An 11,286-nucleotide genomic window follows, 5' to 3' on the forward strand; every position below is an offset into this window, starting at 1 on the left:
GGGGTTACTACAACATATTATGCAGTATCTAGGATAGAAGTAGGGCATCATCGTATTATATTACAATATATTCTCGAGTCCTCGTCTCTCTTTCTCTTTGTAACCCTTCTTATCTTTACCCTATTCTTCTAGTAGTAGTAACTATATAAGTTAGTATCATTCACCCTTGCTTTCGTTTCAATAAACTTCACCTGTTTTACTTATTATTCAGAGTTCAGATTATTGCATCCTCTATGTCAACCACGCCTATTGTAGAAAATTTGGGAGTTAATCAAAATATCCCACTAAAGCCTCCAAATCCTATAGCTTTCTTCTCAACTAAGGAACACTTCAAATCAAAATTACTTTCTTCTGAATATATATCTGACTTAAGCATGGAAAACTGTATGTAGGCTAATGCAATCCCTAGTCCCGAGAAGATGCACAGTCCTGGGAGGTTAATGACATAGAAGTGGGAGAGTTAGCCAATGGGATGAAAGCTATTTATTTATCCAAAGAGGAAAATAATCATTTATGCTCCCCTTGGAAACACTCTCTGATCATTAAACTCTTGGGCAAAAGAATAACCTATCAGTATTTGCATGAGAAACTTGTGTCGCTATGGCAGGTCATTGAAAGTTTTCCCTTAATTGATTTGGGGTTGAATTTTTTCATTGCTAAATTTATAAGTCCAGAAAGTATAGCTCATGTCCTAAAAAATAGACCTTGGTTTATAAATGGACAATATTTATCAATTAAGCGTTGGGAGCCAAACTTTGTGCCAGAAAATGAGAAAGTTATGTTTTCGGCATATGGGCTCGTCTTCCGATTTACCTACAGAGTTTTATGATGGAATCCTCTAACAAAAAATTGGGAATGCAATTGGCAAAATATTGAAGGTGTCCGAATGCTTGTACCAACTCTACTCTCTAAGGTTGTTATACCCGACTTTGCATACAAATTCCAATGGAACAACCAGTCCTAAGTTCCATCAAAATAGGAAGCCATATCCAACCAATTTCTACAAAAGAGGGGTATCTTTATACTGATTGTGAAAGATTTGGACATGTAAAGGATAAATGTATTCATCAAACTAAATGACCAAAAATGGAGTCCTCCAAGAACGAAAGTTTAGCTTCTCTGGGGACTTCAAACAAACAACATCAAGAATGGAACACAGTTAAATTCCCTCCCAAACGATGAAATAATATGGAAAAGAAAGTGGTCGGTACAAGCCCAGCTCTACCACATCCTATTAACACAGAGTCCACTTCCTTAGACAACAAAAAATTGAAGGTAACTAGAGTAACTGAGAAGCAAGGTATACCCTTATCGACCTTTAATTTTCATCTAAAAATCTTCGCCCGTCTAAAAACCTCAATTCTATAATCATAAACAAGAATAAATTTAATTCTTATAAAAAACGTCGACTTCCTATCCATGCAGTAAATATAAATCCTAATAATGCTAATTTAAATAAATTTACTGCATTGAATGAGGAGGACTCCTCAACTCAGGAAAGAAATAATTTTGGGAAAATTTGGATTTATAGAGCCCCTTCTCTGCAAATGCCAATACCCTCAATATTGAAAAAGCTATTCTTAGGGCCTCATCGATACAAAAGAGGAAAAGTTCCTCTGCCCCTATATCAGCTATTTATAACGTGGCAAAAACATTAGAAAATCCTAACCCTTCTGTTAGCTCTGACAAAATTCTGAAACCAGCAGGTAGCAAGGCTGAGTTGGCTACCTCCTTACCACTACTTGATACCAAAGAAATTTCTTTGTCCTTTCCTCCGGTACTTTTCTCAAGGACATTACATGCAAAAGATTTCTGAAAATATTTTCACTTATTCTCCTGCAAAATCTATAATAAATATACAACATTCTCCATTACAATACACAAACTCCCACTTGTTACCTTTACCATCTTACTCCAACTCTTTGTATTTAAAGTCATCTACTACTAGTTACACCTATGAGAAAAGTGGTACTTCCCCTCCATAAAAAAATAAAACTATCTCATCTCTCTCGCCCTATATGCAATCCAGCCATGACCAACTTCCCTCAACGTCTCCACGGGTAGCCCAACCTCTAATTTATGCGACACAACCAGTTCATCCACTCTCTTAGTCCCATACTTGGATAGAAAGAGCTTTTCAGGGTCAAGCAGCTCTCTTTTTGATGGACAATAATGGACTGGAAATAATAATTATTCTCCAAAATTAAAATTTTCGAGCAAAATTAATCTCAGAAGGAATGAAAAAATGGATAGAATACTTTGTGAATCAAATATGGCTAACAAATGTGATGGACCCACTAGTTCCATCCATCACCACAGTTTATTCATACCATCCAGACTCTGTGGAATCTTTCACATTGCTTGAACTAATTCCAAAATATGAACGAAATATCTTAAACTTCATTCTTCACTCCGCAGGAAACGATCAACTCCAACCCTCCATTCTTTCCATGGAACCCTATATTAGTCCACCAAGGTCAATTAGTAGTCCCGAATCCACATCTAAGGAGTTCAATACATAGAGATATAAGGATAGTACCACTAAGACGGACCTCTTTCACAAAAATTTCAAACTTCAAAAATGCATCCCTAATGATTTTTCTCGAGGAAGAGGACAAGAAATATATTCTCTTGTGCCCAATGGCACTACTCAAGAGCTCATTCGACTGGAGACCAGCTATAAACAGAGGATTATCCAAATATACAGTAGTGATGACCCCGACACTGAAATATAACCAATTTACTGTGGGGGAGGGGTCGAGTACTCAGTCTTCTTATTTTACACCTATGAGTCAGGCTACTTGCTTTGTTGTGTAGAATACTCGTGGAGTTAGTAATGATAATTTTAGGAGGAATTTCAGGAAATTAATCAACACCCAGAACCTATGTCTAGTTGCTCTATTGAAAACTAAGCTTACTGATCATCTAGGTATTGTGCATGAGTTTGGTTTCAATGAATATTGGGAGGTGCCAGCCCAGGGTATGTCCGGGGGCATTGTCATCTTTTGGCTTTCCAGATATGTTAGTGTTACTCATCATAGTCAGTCCCTATAGGAACTCCATGCCATGATCAAGGTACTTCCTCAAAACTCTCATTGGTTATTTTCTTCTATATATGCTAGTACAAACTTTAATAGGCGTAAAATTCTTTGGAATAATCTCAAAAATATGTGTCACTCCCTTGATGTCCGTGGTTAATTGCGAGGGATTTTAATAAAATTCTGCCCCAAAATGATAAATGGGATGGAAGATCTATTAATCATCGTAGAAGTTTTAAATTTTGGTCTTGGATTAATAACTGTCAACTAATAGATCTTCGCTACTGAGGGAGTAAATACATGTGGTCTAATCTCAGAAAGCATAATAAGGGTAAGGGTTTAATTTTGGAATGAATTGATAGTGTCTTTGCTACAAATGTCTGGCTTGCAATGTGGCCCAACGCCAATATTACTCATCTCCCAAAATAAATCCATACCACAACCTTCTCCTCATTTTCCTAACTAATCGTTATTTTCGCGGAACTAATAAACCTTTTAGACTAAAAAAATTTTGATTGGATCATTCAAACTTAAGTGATATAGTTTCTAATAGTTGGGAGAATAAAGATTATCTGGATGCCCTTCCAGGCTTTAGTCAAAATACCCTCAGCTGAAGGAAAAAAACTTTTGATTGAAAAAAAGAGACACATTTTAGCGTGCTTGAAGAAATCCAAAAATTTCATACTTATCTGACTAGTACTTTTCTTCAAACTCTTGAGGCTAGCCTTACATTAGAATATAATGAGGTCCTTAAGGTAGAAGAGGACTTTTGAAAAATGCAATCTCGTATTAACTGACTTAGTAAAGGGGATGCCAACACTAAGTTTTTCACCTTTCCGTTTTCAATAGGCGTAGAAGAAACAAAATTTCTTTTTTCAAGGATGAACTTGACAATTGGATTATGGACCCTAATAGGATTGCTAGTCACACCCTGAATTATTTTAGAGATTATTTTACTAGAAATCACAAAAGCTCTAACGGGAAGCATATTAGGAATTCTCCGACTAAGTTTCATGCTCATGACCTTTCAATACTAGATAGACCCCTTCATAATATAGAAATTACTCATTATTATAGAAATTACTCAAGATATTTTTTCTTTTAAACCCTTCAAATCCCCAAGACCGGATGGGCTACACCCCCACATTTCCAATCTCAATGGAAAGTTGTTGGTCCCTTCGTTATTACTTTATGCCACACAATTTTTATTACTCAAAAAACTTTCTGAATCAATGAATAATACTTATTTATATCTTATTCCTAAATTTGCTAATGCTAACCAATAAAACCTTTTTAGACCTATCAGCTTGTGCAATACGATTTATATCACAAAAATCATCGCCTAATCGCATTAAGCCTCACTTAGCTCACCTCATCGAACCCTATCAGACTACTTTTCTTAAAGGTCATTGAACATGCGATGATGCCATTCTTGTTCAAGAATTTATAAATCATCTCGGGAAGACTAAAAAGTAAAAAGGCTGCTTTAATCCTTAAATTGGATTTAGAAAAAGCTTTCGATCTCGTAGAATTGTCCTTTGTCTAGCGGACACTTCTGTTTTTTAAATTTCCCCCCAACATAACTACTTTGATTATGCATTGTATTTCTACTAGTAATATAGCAATTCTTGTTAATGGTACTCCAGCAAACTATTTCTCACCTTCGCGAGGCATTAGGCAACGGGATCCTATGTCACCTTATATATTTATTCTTTGCATGAAACTCTTATCTATCTATATTAATCATCAAGTAGATATTCTAAAATGGCTCCCCATTACTCTAAATGCTAGTGGTCCACCGCTCTCTCATCTTATTTTTGTGGATGATATTGCTCTCATATCTAAGGCCACAGTTGATTCTGTAACTACTATGTATGAGTGTATGCATTACTTTTGTATAATTTCTGGACAAAAAATTAATACTACTAAGTCAAAAAGCTTTCTTTTTCTCCAAATTGCTCTGCTAGTATCATTGCTTTAGTTAAAAACACTTTTAACATCCTTCCTTCTGAAAATTTTGGTAAGTATTTAGGTTTTACAATCTTAAACCACAAACCTAAATGTGCCAACTTTCAGTTTATTCTTGACAATATGAGGAAAAAACTTTCTCCCTGGAAAACAACCTTTCTTTCTCCCGTGGGTAGACTTGTGTTAGCAAAATCCACCCTCAATGCCATCCCCGCTTCCACTATGCAATACTTCAAGCTTCTAAAGAAAATCTATAACTCTATTGACCAAATCCAACGGGACTTCCTTTGGGGATCTATGACCCAAAAGTATAAACTCCACTACTTAGCATGGGATAAGGTCATCTCCCACAGAAAATGGAGGTCTTGCCTCTTAACATTGCAAAAGAAAAAACCAGTCTCTTCTAACAAGCCTCTCTTGGAGGATTGTCACTAACCCTTCAGCCTTGTAGGTTTTCATTTTAACTTCCAAATACAATCGCCAACAAACTCACTCTTCTACCTCTTTTATATGGAAAAATATCCTTTTAGGTGGAGCTATTTGTAACCAAGCAATTGCGTGGGCCTTTGCAACGGGACATACTATTAATCTTTGGTCCTATCGTTGGGTGCCGAACACCCCTCCACTTCGCCAGCTTCTCCATGGGCCTCTTAATTAAGGGGAACATATGCTATCCCTTGCGGATATGTGGAATGAAACCACTTGGGATTGGAATAAAATCTCCTTTGACATCACTCAAGATATAATCATCAAGGTAACCTCTGTTCGTCCTAAGATTAAACTAGGTAGCCAGGATAAACCCTATTGGGTTTATAATAAAAAGTGACTTTTTCCCACCCAATCCTTCTATAAAACCCTTCCAAGATCCAATCATACTCAGTTTCCTTTCTACTGGATGTGGAATATTCATACACTTGAAAAAATTAAGATATTTCTATGGCTTTGCTCGTACGGTAAAATCCTGATACATAGTTACTTATATTACATTAGTGGTCCCAGTCTGTCACATAGCTCCAGAGAAAGTTTCACACCTGTTTCTCCAATATTATATCGTAAAAAAATTTTGGTACCCACCCTTCCACAATGATCTCCCAGATTGGCTTGTATTTTTATCCTTTGCTCTTTGGAACATTTGGATTAACCGCAACAATAATGTATACAAGGGGAAAAGTAAGTTTCTTAACATCTCTACCGTTCTCAGTAAAACCAAGGAATTTTTTAACCATACTCTTGCGCCTGGGAATAATCTTAGTAGTATTAACAACAATATAAAAGGGTTTTCTCCGACACCTGCAACCTTTAAACTTAATATTGATGGTTGTTTTTCTTCCACCTGAGCTTATTGTGGTATAGGGGGAGTTGTTCGTGACTTTAAGGGCAGTTGGGTCATGGGATTTTACAATGAGAGTCATGCCCACTGCCACGTTATGGCTTAATTGGAAGCTCTTCACAGAGAGTTGTTAATGACCAGTAATCAAGCTCTATCCTATAGAAATAAAAATGGACTCTGTCGAAATCATACATCTTTTGCAACAACCCACGCATCCTTATAGTGATCTTGTTACTTCTTGCAGGCAAATATTGAGGAACTTAGGGAGTCCAGCAGTGCAACATAACTTTAGACAAGCCAATGGAGTAGTTGATCGACTATCTCGCCTAGGTTCTCAACTAACAATGACCAACTCTCATGATGTTTTGTCCTCTCCGCCTGATGAAGTCAAAGCACAAATTAAACTGGATCGAGATGGAGCTATATATAGTTATCTAGTTTCATGGTCAACATGTAATAAGTTAGTTTGTTTAGGGAACCAATCCATAATATATACTATGCATAGTTCTAACTTTATTTTGTCCAACTCAACTATGAGTTTGGATTCTAGTAGTAACATTTCAATGCAGAACACTACCAGCAATAGTTCATATACTGCTCCATGTACTTACTAGCACTTGTATGTATATATATATATATATATATATATATATATATATATATATACTAGATTGGTGTACGTGTATCAAACGTTTATTAATAAAAGTAATGGTAATATCTATTTTGATATTCAAATTAATGAATTATAGCAAAATATACAAACAACAATAACAACATACCCACTGTAATTTCACAAAGTAGGGTCTAGTATACGTCATACTACTATGTTAGAGATAAAGAAGTTGTTCCTAATAGACCCCCGGCTCAAATAAAATATGCTAAAACAGTATAGAAAAGAAATAACAAAAATAAAAACAGTCATGACAAATACCATAGATAATCTGAAAAATCATTCCAAATAGTGGTCGTAATAAGACACAATGACAATCAAAGTGTAAAAGCCACAACTAATAATCAAAATCAAATGACAAGGAATTATAAAATAAATATGACTCATAGTATGAATAATAGTAAAGAAGAATAAGCAATACAACATTCAGTTATCTAATTAACCTTTCTCTAATTTGCTACCTCCATAACGTCTTATCTAAGATCATGTCCTCGGTAAGCTGAAGTTGCGTGTTGTCATATCTAATAACCTCTATTAATACTTCTTTGGCCTACCTTTACCTCTTTTAAAATCATCAATATTCAACCTCGCATACCTTTCCACAGTTGCATCTACACTATCCTTATCCGAGTTTTGGCTCCATTATGCACATCTTGAATCACTTTAATATACACCACATGTACGCATTTATTCTCCAAGCATCTCCATATAGCCTCTATGACACTTTGTTATAAGATTTTTCCAGGTTAATGAACGACACATGCAGGTCTTTCTTCCACTCTTTGTACTGCTCATTAGATTCCTTAAAAAGTGAGACCTCTATAGTCGAGCATCCCGACATGAAACCAAATAGGTCCATAGAAGTAGTCACATTCTTTTTTACTCTCATCTCCATCACACTTTTCTAAACTCTCATAGTGTGTCTTGATAGTTTCACATCCCTGTAAATATTGTAATCTGAATGTCACCCTTGTTCTTGCACAACAAAATTATCTTACTCCACCTCTATTCTTCAGACATTCTCATCGTCTCAAAAGCAATATTAAGCAATCCAGTAAGCCACTCTTACATATTATTTTTCAGTAAATCCAATAAGGTAAAATATTATTTTAGCTGCCTTGAAAAAAAGATTATTAACATATATTTTAGGACTCTTTATATATCAATTTTTATAATACCTCTTACCATATATTTTTTGTACCTAAAAGTATTTCGGCATATGCACAAAAATAGACTCTCAACCATAAGTCTACATTATATATGAGGTATAATAATATTACACAACTATTTATCACAAATTAGTAGTAATATAAAGAATTATGACAAAGTTGTTGACAGTCCAATGAGAAGTAATTATAAGTTAAATCTACAACGTCCAAATTCAAATTTTGTGATTTTACTATTACTTAGTTAATCTTCAAAATCTGTGATTTTTTTACTAATAAAAATGATTTAGGAAAAAATAAAATAAAAATAATCGTGACGTGCGATTTTTTTGGCTATTTTTATTCTCTCATTTATTCGGTCCATCAATTAATTCATGTATCGACTTACTTCTCAATTATTTTTTAAAAAGTAAATGCATAGTAGTAACAAAAATTTAGCCAACAACACAAGATTACAATCCGTTCTATTATAGAACATCCTTTATCATGATGTAACGCTTAACCTTGACAGAGAGTCCATTCTCCGTTGACTTTACCTAAAAAGAAAGGGGGTTTACATGATTTTTTTCAACTTCTATAAAAATCTTGCTGATTTCATATTTCTTTTCATCCACAATTTTGTCTCAATATATGCTCCTATATATTTGTTTCTTCTTTTGAGAGAGGGTCCATTCTCCATTGACTTTATCTAAAAAGAACAGAGGATTTACATGATTTTTTCAACTTCTATAAAAATTTTGCTAATTTCATATTTCTTTTCATCCACAATTTTGTCTCAATTTATGCTGCTCTATTTGTTTCTTCTTTTACTTATGCTTTATAGCTTTTTACGATTTTAACATAGTATACAATATTTTTTGAGTAATTTATTTATGTCAAAATCGACGACATCATCTTGTATGTATTAAGTATTAGTTTACTAATTATCTGTTTTATGTTGTTGCAACTTTTCATCAATTTTGGTGTTGTTTGTTTTATTATAGTCAAAAGAAAGTGAAGACAAAAGTAAGCAAAGTCAATTTTTTTTAAAAAAATTTAAGATCTATGATAAATAATTCAAACATTAAATTTTTTTTTTTTAAAGTTCTAATGTCTTCTTCTAGGTTAGTGTACGTATATTGCATGTATATATCACGGTAAGCCGTTAATCACTAAAAAATATAAAAGAAGAATAAATTATTAAAAAATAAGACTTGGCTTTAATCAAAATGTAATATTTTATTCTTTGATTTCAATAATAGAAAATGAAATTCAATGTCTTGTTTGTAAATTAAATATAATAATTTCAAATTTGCAAGTTAATATATTTACAATTCTATTTTATTCATTTTTTTTTATTTTTGGACAAATAACTCCTTGCTACTTGCCAATTCAGTCAATCTTGTTGTACAACCTTTTCATGAGCTTATTCTTTTTCATTTCAAACATGACTAATATAATTGCTTTGTCTCTTGAATCATGTAGTTACAAATTGTAACAGTGTCAATAATAATGTACCTAAGTCATTAAATAGTAAAAAAATTCAGTTATTAAGAATCTCTCTCTCTCTCTATATATATATATATAAAAGAAGATTGAAAGAATAATGATGTGACACCTCTTATATGCAAGAAAGCCTAATTATCTTTTTTTTTTTAAAATTTTTTGAGATTTTTCTCTCTTTTGCTTTCCTCAAAATATTTTCTTAGAAATTAAAATACATTTAATAATTACTCTTTAATTATTCATATAATTTCTCAATTAAAAACATCAAGCATTTAAGAATATTAAAGGGTCATTAGCTTAAAATCTTTCCTCATTCTAATAATTTATTTTAATTAAATTTATTTTTAATGATAAAAAAAGGAAAGAAAAAAAAATGTTACTTATCAAACATCAAAAGCATGCAATAAAAAAGTTTAAATGAAAATTCAAGAGTCACATTATGAAAAAACGCTTTTTGGAATTAATTAACATTAATAATTAAAAATTAACAATTAATGATAAAATAAATAAGAAGAATCAAATTTGACAAACTCCATCTATATAATGGATATTGGGTGTTTGTGTTTGGTATTTAGTTTCCTCTGTTTGTCTCTATACTTTTCACATGTTGAAATCTTAAATATAATATTTCTATAATTGTCTTTAAATTATATCATTTTTTTTTTAAATATATACTTATTTGATATTTCTCTCCTTTACTTTTTTTCCTTTTTAGGTTACTAAGAAAAGATTGAGTCTATGAAACTTTCAAACTACAATCTTTGGAGAAATAAGAGGAAAGGAGAGTAGGAAATAGAAGAGAAGGTCTCCTGCACAAATTTGATATTTGAATACGTTCGACCATTTGAAAAGAAGGAGCAACATATGTCCATAACTGGGACTTGGGCGAGATATAACTTTTATCTATGCATCTTTTTTTTTCTTTTCTTTCTATTCAATATTTTATATATACAGTAGTTTGAACATCTTTTAAGTATTGTCGTTCTTTTGTTTAATCTATTAATTATTATAGAAGTGATTTTTATTGATTTGAGGCATTTTGCAGAAGCAAAATTTGAAAAGATTTTAGGAAAATTTAGAATCAGTTATTTTAGACACTTGGATCTTCTGTTTTTACTTTTTTCCTTTTATTCTACTTCTTTATTTGATTTATTCTTTCCATTTTCGTTTCATTTTTTTTTTTTAATTAAATTATGATTTTTTTTGTAAATTTGTACTTATTGATTTTTGATACACGAATATTTTGGGTGAGATCGAGTATGATATAAATGATAAAGAAAAAATTATTATAGATAATGAAACACGGTTCAATGAATAAACACTATTTTTTTCTAATTTCTCATGTGGTATTTGATATTCGCATTGAAAATTCATTTAATCCAAATTCATTTCGACTAGACTTATGAAAAGGATGTTTTCATTCTCAAGTCCATAGAGAGTAATTGATCTAGAAAAGACAAATAATATATCTTTGATTAATTAAAATTTCATAACAACTAAATCATCCTGACAATATTTGAGATATAAATTATTCTGAAAGTGCATAAAACATTCAAAGGACTATTGCCGGAAAATGAAAGAGCATGAAAAAATGATAGTTTCAATTTTTAAAAGTTGACCTTTTGATTT

At 32.4% G+C, this 11,286-nt stretch overlaps 1 long non-coding RNA gene across 1 annotated transcript; it reads left to right on the plus strand.

Annotated features, from left to right (window-relative positions):
• Positions 1 to 4,958: 4,958 nt before the first annotated feature.
• On the plus strand, positions 4,959 to 6,929 carry LOC124895941. Its single transcript, XR_007052172.1, has 2 exons — positions 4,959 to 5,760; positions 6,581 to 6,929. It is a non-coding gene; the product is annotated as an uncharacterized LOC124895941 (long non-coding RNA).
• Positions 6,930 to 11,286: the final 4,357 nt, after the last annotated feature.

Source organism: Capsicum annuum, chromosome 2 (genome assembly GCF_002878395.1).
Source record: "Capsicum annuum cultivar UCD-10X-F1 chromosome 2, UCD10Xv1.1, whole genome shotgun sequence".
In the NCBI taxonomy this organism is placed as follows: domain Eukaryota; kingdom Viridiplantae; phylum Streptophyta; class Magnoliopsida; order Solanales; family Solanaceae; genus Capsicum; species Capsicum annuum.